The 19,173-nt window shown below is 39.2% G+C and overlaps 1 protein-coding gene across 3 annotated transcripts in view; it reads right to left on the reverse strand.

Moving 5' to 3' along the window:
• Positions 1-17,215, reverse strand: part of COL19A1 (collagen type XIX alpha 1 chain) — a 622,544-nt gene extending 605,329 nt beyond the window's left edge. For 2 of the 3 annotated variants that reach the window (XM_075598080.1, XM_075598082.1), the window contains exon 1: positions 17,130-17,215. The gene's annotated coding sequence lies outside the window, so the exon portion shown is untranslated. Of the gene's footprint in view, positions 1-15,425; positions 15,553-17,129 lie in introns of those variants that run through there. The other variant, XM_075598081.1, reaches the window with a different exon arrangement.
• Positions 17,216-19,173: the final 1,958 nt, after the last annotated feature.

The following is a 19,173-nucleotide window of genomic DNA, read 5'->3' on the forward strand; positions in this document are numbered from 1 at the left end:
GTTAAATCAATACATTTTCTAACAAGTGGCCTAATAATATATGATTATATAATGCCATTATAATCATGATTTATCCATGCATTTATAAGGAAAGGGTGACATTTGTTAAAGCACTATTAGGTATAGAAATTGGAAATGGAATATCGCAGCTGCCACACTGTCAGATTCCCATACAGACTTCAATTTCTAAAGAATGTCAAAAGGCACAATTGAGTCTACAGTGCTTTAAAATGAACAGACATACAGTAATATCTGAAAGATTTTCTATCAATACTTCAGGTCATAAACATTACTGAAAAGGGAGGTTAAGGAAAGTCATTGTTACAAAACTATTAGTCATTGGACTGATGAAACGCCATACCCAAGAACACCAAGTCAATGGAATGTATTGAAGGTCAGCTCCAAAGCATTGACTTATTCACTTCTGGAGTGCTCTTTGATAATGAGTTTAATACAGTACACAGCTCTTTACCTAATACCATTTTTCTTTGTGATAGTCTTAGAGACAGTTTGCCATTGGGAAACAATGTCATATTATATTACAATCAAAGCAACCATCATGAAATGTTATGAAATAATGTAAGGAATAAGTCATTCAAACATCGCAGCACCTAAAGTCACAAAAATAACTAGTACTGGGATGCACATTGAGGGTGAAAAAAAAAAAAGAAAGTGGCTACAGATATTGATGTGCCCTCATTTTGAATGTGAGAGCTCTGATGCGAGCTAAAGGCCTATTGGTACTAAATGTAATAACATTAATCAAGTTTGACAATTTTTTATTAAGCTTAAACATTTTTCTTTATACATGTTCAGATATTGCAGTTAAATTGATATTACAGATATGCCAAATTGTTGCCAAAGTTAACAAACTAGACACAATTTGCCATTGAGGACCCTTCTCGCCAGGCCATGGATGACATCAGATTGCAAGTAGACGGGGATTGATTTTTTTAGTTTGCTACTTTTTTAGGGCAGGTGGGATTGTTGGCCATAAGGCCTGTGGATTGCCTTTTATTTTTAATGTTTATTTTTTATTTATTTATGGTTTTTGACCATTGAACCCATGTAATGTATTTTTTATGGTTGGCCATCACACCCTTTTTGGTGGATAGGTTTCAGCGGGTCCATTGCCCTGAAGATGGGGACCATCTACTAGGATGGGGTAAGTCCAATCTTTTTTCAGATAACCATTGAGTGCCACTTGAGAGAGCCTAGGTAGACCCACTGACACTCATTCGGCTCTTTTTAATGTTTAAATGTTTCATTTTTTAATGTATGTATATATATAAGCCATTAGCCCTATTAGTCCCCTTTGGCTTGCAGGGCAAACGACCAGTAATGTAGAGGGGGGATATTATTCTTTAGGGGGTGGATTATGGGACTAGGTGCCATGGGTAGAGTGAGGCTACGCCACCCATGTGAATTAAGGGGTTAATCATTTGTGTTGCATAGCTGTTTTATCACTATACTATACTATACAATGGGTAGAAGGTAGTTAGGGTGCTTGTATTATCCCCTTAGCTACCTTAGTGACCATGAATTAATTCATACATGCCATCATGGCCACTATGGCTTCTAAGGGGTTAATACATAGGTTTGGGTTGATTATTTTTGGGGGTCATAGTCCAGGGTTTTCATTTGGGCTTTCTCTATTGCTATACAGTGGGCCACTTCAGCACCCTGGACAAGGCCAAAAAAGTAGTTTCAACCAGATTTAGATGTGACCTAAAAAAATTGCATAAAGGCCAGTGTTATCTTTAATGACCTACTGTGGGTTTGCATTAAGGTGTTGCACACCTCTTTTGCATAACATTAATATTAACCACCATTAAAGTTAAAAGCAGGCTGTCTTAGCAGAAATATAGGCCTTAATGTGACATTTGGGAGCTTTGAAGGGCCCATTATCACTTAATAATGCATTAATTCAAGTTAGCGCATCATTAAGTCAATAACGAGTTCTAAGGATCTGGGCCTGAGAGCTCAATGGAAGTATCAACAAGTCTAAATGTGGACTGATCAGGGCTTAATTTGCATACAACAGCAACATTTTAAGATACCTTATAAATCGTTTTACATCCATGATAAACGATAACAAATGGAAAGTTTACAAATCTATAAAGTAGATCTTTCTCTTTCTCACCTTGATGCACAGCCCACTTAAGATATATATGACCTGAGCAACAAAATAGTGTCACTACTTTCTACACCTTCACTGCTATAGGGACCTGCGATAAGTGGAGGTGCAATGCGTTGCAGGCCCCTGTGATATAACATATTAAACCATACTACTAAAACATTTAAACTGTATATTAGATAGTTACAAAATAATAATAATTATAGATGTAGCCAGGTCCCCCCTTGCGCACTCACCCCCTCCTTCTGTTGTGCGAGCCGCGCGTTGTTGGAGTTGTGGCCGGTTGCCAGGGACGCGGTCGGGCCGGTTGCCGGGGACGCGAGCGGGCCGGTTGCCGGGGACGCGGTCGGGCCGTTTGCCGGGGACGTGATCGCGCCGTCGTTAAGGCCGCGATCGCGTTGCTGCGGTCTCGGAGGTTCGCGGTGCAGGGCGCCGCCATTGGAGATGCATTGCACATGCGCAGGGCGTAGGAGGACTGCAGGGAGATCGCGCATGCGCGAGGGGAGGACGAGAAAGCCCGCGAAGCCCTAGCCTACCAGGGAGGCTCTTGAAGAGGACTACAAGTCCCATGAGCCCCAGCAGCACCCCATGTGACGCCAGGGAGCCAATAGGGCTGCAGGAGCTCCCTGCTTGCAGGGAATGGATACAATTCGTGGGGTTTTTGCACACAGCAGTTGGTGACTGAAGCAGCTAGGGGAAGGAGGTAGGGTGCAGGGGTCAGTGACTCTCTGCACTAGGCCAGCAATCCCCTAGGCCCCAGACAGCCCTGAGTCATCCTAGCTGAGTATTGTAGGGACAGGCCCTAGGTTAGGGACCCTGCCCCATTATCTATTGGCTAGTAGTGTACCACGAACATTGATCGGTTGCTAAGAGGGAGCTGGACTATCTCCACGGAGACCAAGCTAGCAGTGACTGCGGCCTGCGGGAAGCAGACAGATCCTCGCCAAGGTACAGACGGTGTGGAGCTGCGGTGATATTATCCACGCTGGAATTTACTCCACGCGTAGGAGGATATCCAGGCGGATCCAACCCCAGGGGTATAGCAGCACCCGTGGCTGGAGCCCGGGCAGGTAACCCACAAACTCACGTGCACCAACAAGGCCTATCACCAGACATAGTGGCTGCGCAGTCACACACACATATTGGTATATGACTTGGGAGTGCGAGACATTGGGTTGGGGTTACTGGACACAGGGTGGGATCACTCTTTGGAAGGTTAGCGTCCGCCGTGACGCATAAGGTTAGCGTCCGCCGTGACGCCTATGTGTTAGCGTCCGCCGTGACGCCTATGTGTTAGCGTCCGCCGAGGCGCCTAAGGTTGTAGCGTCCGCCGCGACGCATAGAGTGTGGGATACTGCTGTAGTGCAAGTTAGCGTCCGGCGAGACGCCCTGGTCAGGTTGCCCTTAGCGAGGGACACCTGTTGTTATGTGTTTATGTTGTATTCATTCTATGCATAGTACTGTAGTAAAGGTATTAGTCATTATCAATTCAGTTGTGGTTATTGATTGTCCTGCGAGGAACCACTCCCCCTCTGGTGGGAGCCATCGCAGGTGGAGGCGCTGCACCTATTGTAAGTGGTTGTCCATAGTATTGTATTGCCCCAGGTTCCCCGTGGCGGAAGCTCAGCCCTCCTGGTTACAAAACAGGTACAGCACCACACTGATGAGTAGTCAGATACACCTACCCACCTCAATCTCACTTAGGGTGGGGGTAAGAGGGCTACATAGATATAAGAGAAAAAGAGAAACATAAATCTGAGTGCGTTGCCTATGTATTATCTTAGCTGATATTAGACTTCAAATCATTTGAGTCTCATAACTCATTTTCATCTAATCTGTCATTTCATCTGTCAAAATGTATATGTTATCAGTCAATGTTGGTGGAGACTGAATGAGCTCACACTTGCATCTGATTTATTCAGTTATGATTTTCTCATCGGTGGGGCTATCTACCTAAATCGTTTTCGGCCCCAAGGTAGGTAATTATTGTTAGGTTAAGGGGAGTGGAATATCATTTTTAGGCATGGGGTTTTACAGGTAAGGGGTTTTTAGGCTAGGGGGTTTTTAGACTAAGGGGAAAAGAGTAAGTTTTTTTAGGCTGAGGGGTTTATAGGCTAAGGGGACCAGGGTAAGGTTTTTAGTGTAAAAGGTTTTTAAGATGAGGAGGATTAAGGCTAAATTGACTGTGGTAAGGTTTTTAGGCTAAGGGTTTTTTAGTTTAGGGTGACTCAGGTAAGGTTTTTAGAGTATGGGGTTTCTAGGATAACGGGACCAGGATAAGGTTTTTAAACTAAAGGGTTTTTAGGCTAATGGCTAACATTAGGGACTGACTTTGGCAGCAAAGCGACCAGGGGTGAGATGTCCCCGCAGCAAGGTGAGTGGTGGCAAAACGGCCGCAACCAAACATCCTAGATTAAGAAGAGAAGGCATAGTATTAAATATAATATTGGAGTGATCTAGGAGGACCCCATTACTGTACTTCCCTGGGACATTTTCTTGAGGAACATTCTGAACTTTTTGTTGTTGTTCTTTTAGTAATAACCTCTTGTATTGGGTTATAACTGCCTAGTGGTACTTCTAATCATTGTTATTGGAGGTGTGTTATTAGATTGCACATTAGATGGTCTTCCCTTTGTATTATCTTTAGGTACGGTATTATATTTGGACTTTGAAGTATTTGATTTTTATTTCTTCACTAATTATTCCACATATATTCACTTGTATATTTATTGCTAAAATGTCAGTTTTTCATTTTTTTCGTTAGTAATATCGACACATTTTTATCACGTTATTTAGTGCACATGTACTGTCGATTAAACATTGTATACACTGTTCTTTAGCTCGTATTCTAATTGTAAAGCTTTTTGTGGGTCAAATTAGGACTTTTAATCAAATACTTAGTCAAATGAATAGAAAACAGGATCTACAACAGGTTTTTCGTTTTGAACAGGATAATTTTATGGTATTTTATCTGGCGATAACATTGAGGTTCAATTTAAAGAATTTGAATTTTGAATTTTTTAATTATGGAAATAAAATGGGGATATAGCAAGCATAGAAATGTTTTTAGAGGCCAAATGAATTCCCAGAGGATTAAGGATTTTAAAACTGACCACTTTTAGAGCACAGAATGAACACTTGTGAAGGAATGGGACCATATTTTAGAATAATGTTCTTCCAATTTGACGAGATGAATTATTTTTTAAAGAAAAAGAATGCTAAAGACACTTGATAAGAGTTTTATGGATAATAGTGTTTTTTTCTTGGATGGCACCAGTAGTGTACACAGTGCTGTACATAGAATTTTGTAGGGACAATGAGTATCTGTCCCATAGAGCTTACAATCTAATTTTTGGTGCTGGAAGTACAGGCAGATACAGTGACTTGCCTAGGCTCCCTGTGACAGGGTGAAGTCAGGTACTAATAGTTATGCCTGGGAAACATACATCTGAGTCCTTCATCAAGCAATCAGAAGGTTAAGAATAGCTGGGCAATCAGGAAGGAAGCAGGCACACCTGACAACCAGCATGTTATGTAAGGAAGCAAATGCTTGTAGCAGGTGCCTGTCTCATACTAAAGAGCTGTCCTATGCAACCTGCTAGCCAGATGGATTCCCAAGCCTCTTTCTAAGGGAAAGTAAGAACTTTAATATTGTTTCCAATTGATTGTGATGTATGTTAAAAGGTTGGGAACTGGAGATAGCTATCCAGCCTGATAGATAGGGCTTGGATTGTGAGTAAGTTCTCCCAATGTGGAGTAGGTGTTATTTTGCTATGGTTTGTGTTGCCATAAAGGGACAGTGTGCCCAAATGTTTAGTTCTGCGGTGAAGAAATAAAACCACTTAATATTTGCTTTAACCTGAAACTACACATGTGGACTATTGTCTGACCTCGCCTACAGGCCGTCCAGCCATACTCCCCTACATGAAACACAGTGTCATTGTTTTTAGTCAATGTTTTAACTCACTGAGCCAGTTCTTCAGGGTGCAAAAAATAATTCGGAGCCGTTTCCCCAGTTGGAGAAACTCCTCAAATTAGAAAGTCATTGGGGCATATTCAGTAAACTTTGATAAGTTACTTATCGACTGGCAAGTGCACTTTCCAAATGATATTGCATGTGTAGTTATTGAGAGAGCTTCGATAACATGGCAAAATCTTTTGGAAATGGCTTTTTACTGATTGTTAGCACTCTGTCTCAGATAAGCCATGCAGTAGCTTAAAAATGCCCAAACTTGATTTTTTTTTCTTCCAGTAACGGCTTTGATAGGCATATCACACCTTAAACTTGCATATTCAGATCGGATTCGCGATGTGTATATGAGGGAGAAAAAAATATTTTTACTACATAGGAGACCTTCATTAACTTAGTGGCTAACCGCTAAGGTAAAGGAGGGGTTAAATAGCAGCAACCCAGTTTGTTGGTGATACAGTGGGCGAGTGAAGGTTATAGTTGCCCCAGGGTGGGTGTTTAGGCCACCTGGGAGGGGTCAACCCCACCCTTACCTTAGCAGTTACAACTGCTAAGGAATGAAGGGGTTAATCCCTCCTGCGAAGCCTAAGCACCCACCCTGGGGCAACTACCCCCTCACTCATCCCCTCTACCACCAACCCCACCACATAGGAATGAACAAAAGTGCTATTAGCCGGAGAGTAAATCTTCACTTCTTATCGTCTTTCTTTTTTTCTTTATTCTCTTGAACAGGTCCAGGAGATGTTCACTCGCTGTCTTCTTCCTGTAAAATGAGGCGTGACAGGCCTTATAAAAGGCCTGTGACATCACATTTGACCGACAAATGGTACATCCACCAATAAGATTGGTGGATATACCATGTGTCTAGGCATCATATTTGGCAGAGAATGACTACTTTATCAAACCTGATGGAATCACATGGTACGTTCACCAATCCAATTGGTGGATGTACCATGTGATGCCTTCCCTTTTTTGGGGTGATGTGAAAACACCTTAAAGGGAGGGAAGCATAGCCCTGATTGAAGGCTTTCCTCCCTTTAAGCTGATATCAGATCAGTCCAAAAAATGGAAGGCATCACATGGTACATCCGCTAATCGGATTGGTGGATGTACCATGATATCCTCTCAAGTTTGGTAGAGAAGTTATTCTCTGCCAAATCTGATGTCTAGATACATGGTACATCCACCAATCTAATTGGTGGATGTACCATGGATCTGTCAAATGTGACATCACAGGCCTTATATAAGGTCTGTCATGGCTCATTTGACAGGAAGAAAATGGAGACTCAATATCTCCTAGAACTGTTCAAGAGAAGAAAGAAAAAAAGAAAGAAGATAAAATAAAAGAAGAAAAGAAAGCCGATAAGATCTAGTCACCGGTGACTGCTCTTCAAGAGACTGAGGATTGTGAATTTCTGCGCATCATGCTGTACTTCAACATGAGGATCATTGCTTTGTGGGTCAAGAGTTGTTGGTGGTACAGTTGGATGAAGGGGATGAGCCTTCATCCCGGCAAAGGTAAGAAGCACTTTGATTGTTTTTTATTTAATTGTGGGTTTTTTTTAAATGAAATGTGAAATCACATGGGCATATTACTTGAAAAGTACGTTTCAATTTTGTACCAAATTATATTTACCAAGCGATATGTATATTGAATACCGTTTTTTCACAAAATTCACAACGTTCGTTTGGAACATACAAACATGTTCAATGTTGCAGTGTTAACATTGAAGCTACCTAAATAGGCCCCACTGTGTTTCTGGGTTTAACAAGGTGAAAAAGAAACTGTTATTTTTATACAGAAGACATGTATATATAGTGAGCTAAAGGATTATAAAGAGAATCAGCAGAAACATTGGAGTTGTTTATCAAAGAAAAATTAAAGGAGAATTAATCACAAAAGAAAGGCAGATGACTTAAACAGAATATAGTAATGAGGTGAAAAAAATCAATGGGTATACTAAAGGAGAGATACAGTAGAGAGATAGAAATGTTAGGATTCGACGTAGGAGCCCTCGAATCCTATTTTAGGTAACATCAGTTATCTAGCAATAGAAAGATAAGTGAAAATATCATTTTTTTAAGAAGTCATGGGGTAGAGAAAAAAAACCCAATTGAGAGATACGGCTTCCACTAGAGGAAAAGGTTAGTATAGTACCCCCCCCCCCCCCCCTCAACAGGAAAAGAAGATTAAATATAGAAGAGGAAAAAGAGGATGATATGAGATCTGCAAAAATTAAGGTAAATTATGCTATGAAAAGTGGAACAATATGCCCAAAGGGGTTATGGAATTAAGTAGAGTACAGCAAACCTTACTGACTAAGGGCCCGAGTTTTTCCCCTTACTTTGGCCCAAATGACTTTCAATTATTTATAGATGAACATAAATACAGATGGAGTATCATATATTTCAAATTTGGCCACTGAACGGAGTCTGACCACGGCCCGATCGCAGCTTCCGTACGGACAAAGACTCAGTAGACTAATTTCCCATAAGAATTATCACAGCAAAGTCCCTGATTCTGAATGGGACCTCCGCTGTATTAATCATACCTGGACACACTGGTCTGGAAGAGCTGCAAAGAGAGAACAGAGAGAAGCAGTCCCTCTCTCTGTGTCTCCCTGTACAGCTTTTACAGGTGATCACACTGTTTTTATTTAAAAATTTTAGTACATAGTATTCAAGCAGTAGGTCTCCGGAGCTGAACTGCAATACTTTCAGGTCCGGGGACCACCTGCTTCCCGAGGTACTGGCCCCAGTATGGGGTGTTGGTATCTCCTGCAAGTTTAAATGTCCCGGTCACGTGACACAGGACATTTAAACTTGCAGGAGATACCATCACTCGATACGGAGGCCTATACCTTGGTAAGCAGGGGGTCCCCGGACCTCAAATTAATGTGGTTCAACTCCGGAGAACCCCTGCTTCAATCCTATGTACTAAAAATAAAAACAGAGCAATTTCCTTTAAGAGCTGTACGGGGAGACACAGAGAGAGGGACCGTTTCTCTCTGCACAGATCTTCCAGACCAGTGTGGCCTGGTAAGATTAACGCAGCGGAGGTCCCATTCAAAATCAGGGACCCCGCTGTGTTGATCCTTACTGGAAAATCACCCTGCACTGTGATTTGCCGCGATCACAGCCGCACTTCGGCCACCTTCTACTGGCTCCAAGTGATACGCAGGGTGCAGGTGAATCATGGTCCACCTGTAACTAGGAACCTAACTCTTAAGAGACACTTTTTAAGAATATATGTAAAAAGAAATACTGATTTATTGTTATATGAGATTAAAGAAAATGCTAAGAATCAGACCTCTGTAAAAAAAAAAAAATCACCTTTCTTTCCAGTTGGTTCCAAGGGAGGCTGCATAGAAACTTTTCATAGTTTGATAAAAAAAGACTTCAATAAATTTTGTTCTAAAAAATTATATGAAATAAAGAATGTTTTGAAGTTTTTTGTTTCATTTGAGTTCATTTGCTCATAAAGAAAGCTGATAAAGGATGCGGAGTAGTAATACAAGACAGAAAAGATTATATTAGGGAGGCTAATGGATTGCTGAGTGACACAGGCACCTACCAAAGTGTTGAATCCAAACCACTGAGAACTTTTTAAAGGAATTAAATGAAGGGCTAAAAGAAAAAAAAGTGTTAAATTCCTTTGAGTATCGTTTTTTATTAATCACTAAATCAAAAGTTCCTATATTTTACCATCTCCCGAAGGTCCATATGAATTTTGTGGATCCACCAGAACAACCAATCATTTTGGGCATTAATTTTTTTAACAGCCAGTAATATTAGTCAAACGATATAAAGTGTAGATCTGTTTATACAGAAAGATGTAAGATCATAGATCATACATTTAAGATACAAGTTATGTTTTAAATTATATATGATACTTATTGATATCACAAGATGGGCGAACTGGTTTTGGGAACTGGTCTTTCCCATATTTTCCCGAGCTTTTCAGACAAAATCCAATCCACACGTTGGAAATCGAGTTTCCGTTTTCATCAACTTTATCACATACAGATTGTTTAAAATCCATGGTGCTTGGATTTAAAGTAAATCCTGTCCACAGAACATGTTCATATCAAATCCAATGACTGATTCAACTTAAATCCAATATTGGATTGGATTCTGTTTGTCAGATTCGTGTGACAGTGCTCGTCTCTAAGCAGGGGGCTGACTCGCAGAGCTGGGGCAGGATACTTTATGGGAACTGTCCACAGGTTTTGGGACTGAGTCCTGATTGAAGAGAATAACCAGGTCACAGTTAAAGGTCGGGGCAGGGTGTAGCAGTGTAGTCAGGATCATGGTCCAAGATCAGAGCAGCAGAGAGGCAAAGAGAATCCAGGGACAGGCAAATGTTCAGGACAGGCTACACAACAGTGTCCAGGAGCACAAGGAAAAGATAACTTGCTAAGGTGCTAGCTGAGAGCAACTGGCTTCCTTATAAAGCCTGGCCCAGTTGATCCAATTACAGTTTCCATCTGGTAGAGGGCAAAGTGAGATCACTTCCTGGTTTTTGGCCATCTCGCGTGAGGCGAAGCGGCCACAGATGTTGGCCATCTTGGTATAGTCAAAGGAAATACAGGAATATAGAAGTGTCAAGGGGAAATGGCTGCAGGGGCAGGTCCTTACAATTCGGATTTGGACTCAGATTTTAAGGAATAGAAAAAAAATGGTGGATTTGCCTTTTTAAGACTGATATCGGGGGGAACAGCAGGAGAGTCCCAGTGAACAAGCAGTGGTTATGATGATACTGGGGACATCCCAACACACTCAACACTAAACAAGGGAGTTGTAAAGCTATCATTTTGAGGTAATATATGAAATATTGTTCTAAACATTACAGGCAATATTTTTATTGTGTTTGTGGCTTCCTAGTAAAAAGTTAATGCACTATTGTATCTCCTTGCATTCTACTCTTTACAACCCAATATTACACAATAGCCTGTGCTGCTAATGTTAATAAATCAAACTGAATATACAGTATAGTGATGTGTATTACTCTGAAGAAGAACTATTCCACAAAAACTGGTAAAATATCTATCACTACGTGCACTCAAATTAAGCTGTTTACACATAATGGTAACACACAATCCCAGCAAGCTCTAACCCCAGAACCCACCACAATATATATATGTGTGTGTGTGTGTGTGTGTGTGTGTGTGTGTGTGTGTGTGTGTGTGTGTGTGTGTGTGTGTGTGTGTGTGTGTGTGTGTGTGTGTGTGTGTGTGTGTGTGTGTGTGTGTGTGTGTGTGTGTGTGTGTGTCTCAAAGGGAGTGCTACTGAGCATGGGCAAATGTATTCAGCAAAAGACAAAAATTCCCAATTCTACATCAAATGTGACAAAATACATAGTTACAGTAAATACTTCAATGTTAGTATTCTCATGAGAATACTAACATTGAAGTATTTAACTATGTATTTTATCACATTGGATGTAGCATTGGCTATTTTTGTCTTTTGCTTTATACATACAGTATAATGATAATATGCTTTAATAAATACAGCTATATTTGTAATTGCTACAGCTGTGCAATAGTGAAAATGCCCATAAACAACACTTTTTCCTTAAGTAAATCAAGGTCTAATTAACGTTATCTCTCATAGGATTTGCAAAAACAGAAGTAAAGATGTAGAAATAAGTGTCATATATGGCGATCAAGGCTCTCTACATTTGTTTCCCAATGATTTTGCCCTTTTCTATTTGTATACATAGTCCCTTGTGTTTCCAAGTGTTACAAGGCTTTTCCAGGTGGTTTCCATCCTGTAGATGATGCTCATACAATGAACTTCAGATGAATTAAAATACTGAGAACGATTCATTATTGTATCATTAATATTGCAGACCTGGGAAGTCAACATTGTTTGTAAAGTTTTTACTGATGTGGAAGATAACTGCAGATCTAATATTCCTACACTCTAGTCTAGTGAACACTAAATTTACTAGTGTCATCTATTTTAACTTATTCATTTTTTCAGTCCATAACACTCTTTTTAACACCTAAGTTTTGATCTTTTCCATTTAATCATAGTTTTTTTTTTTTATTTCTAATTATCGTGGCACAATGGTCTGTAATATATTGAGCTAATATATTTTAGGTTGTGTACTACAGTACTGTATATATTTACTGTATATTATTTAATGACAAATACTATAAGATATCCACATGCAATGTTTGGAGTCGAATGTGCACTGAAGTAAGCTCATTATTTTGTGTAAATTGATATAAGCTACTAAGTATTCGAAATGTGGTTGATGAGCTTAGAATGGTCTACTCTACTCTCTGGACTCTAACAGCAGCTGTTTTCCTTGAGCAGGGTGCTGAATTGCTGATCTGCCTATGCCTAAGTTTCCTATCTGGTGATCACATGGACGAGTTACATTCCTGGCAGTTCATGTACAATTTTAAGGATTGTTCCTATTACTGCTTATTTTCTTCATGTATTTTCCCTAAAATGCCATTCAGAGCACCACATCCATTTTTTTCCTTTACATTTAAATGTCTTTGTAATGTCCTTGTTCTCCCTTCTTCCCCTATTTCACCTTTTCAATGTCCATCAAGGGTTGAGTCTATTACTGGGATTGGGACAATTTCCAACCTGATTTAAAATGATGTTGTAACAACTGCACTTGTTCTGACTTGATTCTGTTTTCAACTCACGTGCTTCTCTATTTACAAATTAAGAGGTCGCTGTCTGCATAACTTGTGGTGATCTTGCAGGTAATCCTACCTCTTCATCTCATGCATGCAAGCTATTATCTCAAATATTGAGACATGTTTTATAAATCTCTCCTTTCTCCCTCTCTGTGTAACACACACATACACAGTTCTCTTTAGCAGGTCATACACTTCACTCATATACAATGCCCATCTCACAGATTATGCCTTTATATGTTACAATCCTTGCTACTCTGTCTAGTATGTGCTCTTTTCTCTTACATAGTTACTGTGCAAAATCATGCCACTTTTACCAGTTGTACCAATCTGATAGAGTTCATGCTTTCTAATTATAGACTGATATAAGCAGTGGTTGACAAATCACCAAAAAATCTACTCGCCACACAAAAAAATCTACTCGCCACCTAGTACCAAACGTGTGCTGCTTGGGCCAATATTTACTCGCCCGGGGGTTAAATCCACTCGCCCGGGGCGAGAAAATGTATAGGTTTGTCGAAGACTGGATATAAGCATACTCTCCGTTACCCCCACACTTGATCAAGTTATATGATTAAAGGAATAGCTCAGGGAGTAAAGGTGCTGACTTAGAAAACAATGGCACTGTGTTTGAAACAGAGGGGCACAGTTCAAATTCTGATGTATACCCCTTGGGAGAGTTAGATGTTTGCCCTGTGTCTCAGGCATCAAAATGAGATTGTAATTGGAAACTGTTCAGAGTATGGGGTCTCATTATGGTGCCAAAATTCTATGTACAGCACTGCCTACACTGTAAGTGTTATATAAGAACAAATATTTTGATGCTAATGTTAGACCACCTCTCACACCTCTTACCAGATCAAGATCATTACATTTTATGGCCCTTTCAAATTGATAACTTAAATAATTAACCTATGTCATATTATTACATATTAACTAGCATCAGAACATAATAATAATTGTTTGTTCTTGTATAACACAGTTTTACATAGCGCTTTACAGATACATTTTGCAGACACAGTCCCTGCCCTGTGGAACGTACAATCTATGTTTTTGGAGCCTGAGGCACAGGGTGATAAAGTTACTTGACGAAACAACAAAGAGTGGGGAGTGATCACAGGACCATACTAATTGAATGAAGTGTTTATATTCATAAGTGAGGTAATCAAAAGGTGGGTGCAAACTGTGAACTGAAAGTGAATCAGAAAAGGGGAAGGGGAAACACAAAATGGATGTGCCCCCAAAAGAATTCACTTAAATGCACACCACCCAAGTGTAAAAATTAACTTTTAATAAATACTTAAAACATATATTACCAAAGTAACGTGTGATGTGAATTAAAAATGTATTAAATCATAGCTATCAAGCAACCGTGTCATTAGTTATTCTTACTATCCCAGTACCAATTGATATGATGGGATGTTAAAGACAGGGACTGCTATGAGTAGGGTATTAACCCCTCTGGGGCAACGATGAGACCAAATGTAGAGTTGTATATAAATATATTCAGGTAGGTGGCCACAGGATTGAATATCCTATTACTGCTAAATATAGCTCCCCTGCACATTTACATAGAGATAATAACGCTGGTATGTGATGGTATAATAGCTGTATTATAGAACTTCCAAATACAGCAGTGTTGGCTTGAATACACAGCAGTGTGATATGAAGACGCCTCACATAAGGTGCAAGGATAGCAGGCACACTGACCATGAATTGATTAATGAATAGTTAACTCATACGGTCTTCACAGTTACACCCAGGATACTGCAAACACTACATTAAAAACAGCTCCAAGTAGGAGACTGACAACATTGCGCAATGTATTTAATACATTTTTAATTCACATCACACGTTACTTTGGTAATATATGTTTTAAGTATTTATTAAAAGTTAATTTTTACACTTGGGTGGTGTGCATTTAAGTGAATTCTTTTGGGGGCACATCCATTTTGTGTTTCCCCTTCCCCTTTTCTTATAAAGTTACTTGCCCAAGGTCTAAAGGAACCAACACCAGGCATTGAACCAGGTTCCCCTCAGTGCCAGTCAGTGTCTTTACTCACTGAGCCACTCCTTCTCCTCAAAGGAGGAGCCACTTTCAAAGGTAAATTAAGGTAATTACTTTTTCACTTAAGATCACAATATTTAAAATAAAGGTCATCTCTACCAAACTCTACACATTTGTTTCCCAAACAAATAATCCCACAAAGACCATAATATTTCACCTGTCACCTCACTCTCAGAGTCTCATTTAAGGGGTACAATCTTTCTAGTTTGTAGCAGCATGTCTTTCAAATAGGTTTCATCTCATTCTCCCACTAAAGTAAGTATGTTTCTATTTCCATAACATTATTAACAATAATAACAATACTATTATAAATCCTACCACAGTCTGCCACAACATACTTCTCTATCAAAGCTCCTACTATAGTATTCCATACTTCTGTCTTTCGCAGATCATTCAACTATTGAAACATTACTTTTTCCTATTTCACAGATTACACCACTACAATATACTGTAAACACATTCTTTCCTATGGTATCATGAATGAAGAGCATACAGTAGATCCCACTTCTGTTAATATATATTACATGGCTTCACTTCTAGATCACTTACTCTGCTTCTGCCAAACCACATAGATCGTCCCTGTCCTACCTTTATCCACCTTTGTTATACCAGCTATATAAAGTCCCCGAAGTCAGACTGCTGTCTCAAAGAGATCTGGTTTCTACAGTATCTCACTTGCTGATCACTTGTGGGTCTGTCACACTGCTCCTTAATCAAACACTCCTGCTGTGTATCAGATAGCTCGCTCTGCCTCGCTTTTCCGGATCCTGTGTTAACACATTCTGTAACACTAATGCTCTGATTAGCTCTGACACTGCATTTCCCTGATCATTACTCTGTGCTCTCCCCGTGGGTCGCCAACCTCCCTAACCTTTCCAGCCCTGACAAGCACATTGATACTGTAGAACGGATTTTTGTTAATCAAATCTGTCCCTTTTCAGAATATTTTGATTGTCATTATATATGTAACCATTATTGTAATAGAAGTTGAGCTATTACCACCAGAAAGTTATTTATTTAGAAACAACAGGGCTCTCCAATGCCCACCCCAGCGTGCAAGTGGGTGGCGTGGGGGAGGGGAGAACAATCTTAACCAAACTTCTCCATTACTTCAAATCGATATCAAATTAGAGATCAAAGAGTTAACTTGCTACATATCCTTTGACTGTTGTGGCCCATCAATGCATCGTAATTAGCACGTGAGAGCAGACTTTAAATAGGCAAACATTTGGAATATGTGACATTGAGGAGACCCATTAGGGGGAAATGATTAACTGGGTTTTTTACTGGTACAAGATCAAAAATACAAAACCATTTAGCAACGCTTGTAATCCTTGCAAATGATTCGGGTGTCTTTTTAGTGCATAAATATGAGTTATGGTTAGTGTCGCCCCCACCCCCGGTAGTTATAAACACACGTGTAGGACTTCCTGAGTGTGTTTGTATTCCCCCCTGACCAACATGAATCATTTCATGGGTGAACACTATGATGACATATGTTCTCATATAACTTTTCAAACACTACTTGTATTGAAATAATAATAATAATTATTACACCAGACACAAGTTTAGGTGCTTTTAGAAATCATAAATCAAACCGATTTCTTAAACGTGTAGATTAAAGAAGTCCAAAGAGTTAAAAACTTGTATGCAAGAGTAAGATGACTGTGTTTACAAGTAATGCGGTTATTTAGGATTGATTACGTTTTGGTTGAGTAACCTGGCGAGAGGACATCTCATGTTGTGGATTTGCCATCCCAGGCTGCCACTAAATCATTCTCACTGCTGTGCCCAAGTCTGAACTTGAGCGACACCGATCGAGATAAATAGTGGAAGTAGAGGCAGAAAACTCGAATCCTTATTATTGGGAAAAGGCGAATTGCAGTCACTGAACTATTTAAAGATATTTATTTCACAGTAACCTGTCTCCAATAAGCAAACAAAAGTCATTTTGTAATAATAAACTATTTCACCATTTAACAGTTATATTTCTCATTCCTGATCACCAATTAAAATACTTGTATTGAACTTGATCTGGGCCTCTGTAATCACACAACATGCAAACTATAACTCTAATTAGTGTTTACTGTATCAGATACATCATATATTTCATGCATGTAAATATTTATTTCAGCACTGTTGCTTTACATGACTTAATTATGTAAGACTTGTCCCAGTATGTGTGAAGCAAAATAGCATGTTGTTTATGGAACATAAAGTTTTAAGGGTGGCATCAAAGCAGAACACACAGCTATGTCATGACAGTATTGCTGTCTTTAAATGTTATCTTACCTTTAAGCTGTTTCAATAAATCCTTAAGTCAAAATGATACAAAGCCGCAAATGCTGAAGAGTTACTGGATTGAGACACCCAAAGAGTGGGAGAGGGGAGAAACAGCTCTGTCCTTATTAGTCTCACACAGTGTGATCCTCCCACTCAGTCAGCAGACAGGACGGCCACCAACACAGATAACCAGTGCATTGCACACAGTTAACAAAATCATAGCAATATCCCCAACAGTAGTAGCCAAATATATTAAAAACCCTTCAGTGTAGCAATGCTATGGAAGCATTCTGGGTCTGTGGGGCAAGCAACCGTATTTAGCTATCCACTGCAAAAGCATTTATAAACATTGTACAATATGCTTGGATTAATTTCAAGCAGAAACTCTAAAACAGGGTAATCAGGACACAATCTTTGTTCCATTCATTTACAGTTCAGACTGCTGCCAATTCAAAAGCAATAAAATGTTCCAGTGTGTGACATTAACTTTGCACAGCCCAGGGGACTAATGGCATGCATTGGTTTGCCCATTAAAAAAAAGCTTTCACTTAGAAGCAAGGGTCCTCTTGCACTGTAATACCATCTCAGCCCGAGAATCTGACATTGAGCCTAGCAACTGTCTCACTAGGATATGCCAAACTGCACTTTTCCTGGTTTCTGTGACTGTGACAGGCTGTTCAAGCCAGGACCTTAAGTATTTATGTTATGAGTAGAATGTTACACAGTGTTATACATGTTTAGAGGGAATGTATACAGTATGAAAATAAACTTGTTTTATGCAAATATATGTTTCTTTTTTTATTTATTCTAAAGAAATTCTAAATGAATTAATGATAATCATTTGTGCATTAAGAGCATTAAGTAAACCAGTCAGCAAGAGTTACTTGGGTTATCCTGCTTTTATGTGGAAAGATATATAACATATAGCATTTTTAGTATGAAAAATGATGCTACTTAATATAATGTCTACTATCAAAAGCCTGAATTTACAAACTAACCTAACCTTCTCTCCTTTTATTTTTTTTATCCTTTTTGGTTCCCTGTTCAAACCATATTGTAATTCTCTTTCTCAGACTTAGAACTTCTGTTTTTTATGATAGTTCATACTGCTGCTTTGCACCTGTTATAGTAGTAATAATCTTAGTAGTGACAAAGCCAAGGATGAGATTACATTATATTTAAACGCATAATTACTGCAGAGTAAGGTAGACTTTAAAATTGTTGAAGAAAACTGTAATATTGAAAATATGTTGTTGTTTTTTTAATCAATGGAAGTGTTATTTAGTGAAAGAAGGCAAAGTCGTTAAATCAGTAACTGCAGGATGGATTCATTTTGTCATACCTTTCTATTCAAGTAAGGCATTTTGCAAGTGTCTGTTTTCTTTTTTTATAATAACAGTTGCAATTTATATGCTTATTTATTGCACCATGTTGTTGTGTGTAACCAAGATTAACTTTAAAGCAACAATACTACACCCCCCCTTATTTTTCTTCTTATTTTTATATGTAAAGCATGTGACAATGTATAATTCTACAATCTTACCTAAGCTGGCAATCGTTTGGTGCTCCAGTTATACATCTGTAAAAAGCCTGATTGTGTGCCTAACGAAATGGCCGCCTTCTAACACTGTGCTGCAGTCTGTGAAATGCTTCAGCTGATATGTAACATTATATTACTAAGTGTAACACATTGGTGTTACAGCTTTCAGAGTAATTCAGTAGACAGTTTGCTGTTTGGAACACAGGAACAGATCTGTTTGTGATACTTTGTTGTCAAAGGGCAGAGTTAAAAAAAAAGGTGTGTGTCCGCCTGTTTCAAAAGAGAAAATGGACGTGACTTTCTAACTGGTTGCTGTACCAAGTACAGAATTATCAGTACATCATTTTTTTTATTAATAATGGCATTAGGAGTAAAAAAAAATAGCAAAAAGTATAGTAAAGTCTAATACTAAAGAACTGATTTATAAAAAAAAACCCACATAGGATTTTTCACTTTTGCTGCTTTAAAGGGGCAGTACCCAATAGCTTACAGTACATGGGAAAATTAAGAAAG

The sequence above is a fragment of the Ascaphus truei genome, chromosome 4 (assembly GCF_040206685.1).
Source record: "Ascaphus truei isolate aAscTru1 chromosome 4, aAscTru1.hap1, whole genome shotgun sequence".
NCBI lineage: Eukaryota > Metazoa > Chordata > Amphibia > Anura > Ascaphidae > Ascaphus > Ascaphus truei.